Raw genomic sequence first — 2,500 nt, 5'->3', positions numbered from 1 at the left:
CATCCCCAAATACTTTAAGCTGCGCGACGAATGTACTACGTGATCACCTACCCTGATAGCCCCATGCTGTATCCTCTGATGGGAACTGACCATAATGAACTCGGTCTTGGTCGGGGCTATCTTTAATCCGTTGTCGGTCATCCATCTGTCGATGATGCGAATCTGGCTGGAAACGAGAATTTCAATATCATCAACACAATTACCTTCCACCAACAACACTATATCGTCTGCATAGCCGATAATCCGTGCACCTTCCACCATTGCAACTCGTAGGACACCGTCGTACATGAGGTTCCATAACGTTGGGCCAAGTACCGAGCCTTGAGGTACGCCCGATGTGACTGCAATCTCTGCCGGTCCATCTGTGGTATCATATATCAGCACACGATTCCTAAAATAATCACCAATGATATCATAAAGATACTTAGGAGTGTTAATTCTCTGTAATGCATTTGCAATCGCCAACCACGAAGCACTGTTAAAAGCATTAGTAACATCTAATGTGACAACAGCACAATACCGTCCACTGTATCTGTTTCTACTTCTAGCTACCGAAACAATGTCCACTACCCGTTGAATCGCATCAACTGTTGATCGACGACTTCTGAAACCAAATTGGTCGTCAGACAGTCCGTTGACCTCCTCGATGTGTGCATTTAGCCGTTGCACTATGATGCGTTCTAGACCTTTACCTGCCCCGTCTAGTAGACAAATGGGGCGAACTGAACCCGGTTCCCCTGGTGGTTTGTTCGGCTTCGGTATTAACACCAACCTCTGCCTTTTCCACTCATCGGGGAACTTCGCGTTCTCTAAACAGCCTTGGTAAACCCTGCAAAATGCATCGGTTGCAGTCAACATACCAACTTTCAGCGCCTCATTCGGGATACCATCTGGTCCCGGCGCTTTCTTGTTAGGTAGTCTCCTAGCAACCGCAAGAATCTCATCATTAGTTACCCTTTCAAACTCTCGTGGCTGATCGATACGATATTCAGGCCACACCGTGTTTGGGTGAGTAGGAAAAAGCTCGCTCACCACTTCTCTAAACTCGTCCAATGTCATGGTTCGGGGTCCAATCGAACCCTCGGCCACTTTCTTGAACGTATGATATACAATACCAAATGATGCGTTGTTCGCTGTTCCCAGGAACTCTTTCCACTTCCTCTGTCGGGTATGCTTGATCAATCGCTTGAGGGCATTCCTTGCCACCTTGAACTCGTCCCTAAAAGAAGAATAGAGATCAGTATTGAATGCTCTTTGCGCTAATCGATCGCGGTGTTTGCACTCTTTGCGAAGTGCCTCGATCTCTAGCGTCCACCAAAATGCACTCTTGTTAGGAGTGTACCTCTTACGCTTAGTCATCGTCGCATTACACGCCGTGACAAGTATACGCATTAAGTCTTCGCTTGTTGTGACCTCGGTCTCAAAAGCGGCTTGCATCATAACTTCAAATATATCTTTGTTGAAATACTTGATGCTCCATCCCGTTATGGGTCGGGACAAATTACGCACGCTTTGCGTCTCAAGATCTATTCGTATTGCACGATGATCAGAGTTCATATAGCTAGATAACACCTCCCACTTAAATGATCTTGCAACTGTTCTGCTCGCAAAAGTAAGATCAACTACTGACGTGCGCCCTGGTCCAACATAAGTTGGGGTGCTGCCGTCGTTCAATAAAATTGCGTCAATCTGCGCAAAGGTTGATAAGACCAACTCACCTCTTCGTTTCTGGGTTTCTCCACGCTCGCCAAGTTGGTTGTTCCAACTTGCTGACCAAGCGTTGAAGTCCCCCCCGATAACGAATTTGTGGATACCGGTTACGGCCATTACCGTGTTATCCAACATGTTCTGGAACTCTTCCATACTAAATCTAGGTGGCGCGTAAACGCTAACCACTCGCATATCACCTATGTCAACTATCATTAAACCCTTCAGAGCCTTACTGACTACCTTAACTGGTAAGTCCGCGTTAACCGCTACCGCTGCTGTGTTATCGTCATTGCGTAACACTTTGACGTTGGTTGTTGCCAGATACGGATCTGCAATCAACACTATATCCGCAGATTCTTCCCTAATCGTTTGCCACATTAACTGAAATGCGGCATAACTATGATTCTGGTTATGTTGTAGCAACCTAACCATTATGATCTAATCGTTCGCCTTCTAGGACACATATAGCTGCCCGTTGCGTGAAGGTTCTGTGACCTCGTACCGCAATCTAAACACTTGACAGAGTTGGTACAAGCTTGCTTCTTGTGTCCACTCAAACCGCATTTCCAGCACAGATTACTTCTGTCTGGTTCCCTACAATGGTAGCTCGTATGGCCTACCTTCCAACACTTGTAGCATTTCTGCTCTTCCATAACCTCGCGGATATGGCATATCGACCAACCAACTTTCAGCTTTCCCAAATTCAGGAAGCTTTGAAAGTCTGGCAGCGATACGTTGATCCGTGCCCACTGCGTACCGGCCGCGCGGCCTTTCTTCATTTTGATTCGAT

At 46.6% G+C, this 2,500-nt stretch overlaps 1 pseudogene; it reads right to left on the bottom strand.

Annotated features, from left to right (window-relative positions):
• LOC133394999 (large subunit ribosomal RNA) overlaps positions 1 to 2,500 on the bottom strand; it is a 9,179-nt pseudogene that overhangs the window by 2,638 nt on the left and 4,041 nt on the right.

This window comes from Anopheles gambiae, assembly GCF_943734735.2.
Source record: "Anopheles gambiae chromosome X unlocalized genomic scaffold, idAnoGambNW_F1_1 X_unloc_95, whole genome shotgun sequence".
Taxonomy (NCBI): Eukaryota; Metazoa; Arthropoda; class Insecta; order Diptera; family Culicidae; genus Anopheles; species Anopheles gambiae.
The sequence above is the reverse complement of the archived record's forward strand: the minus strand, read 5'-3'. Positions and strand labels throughout refer to the sequence as shown.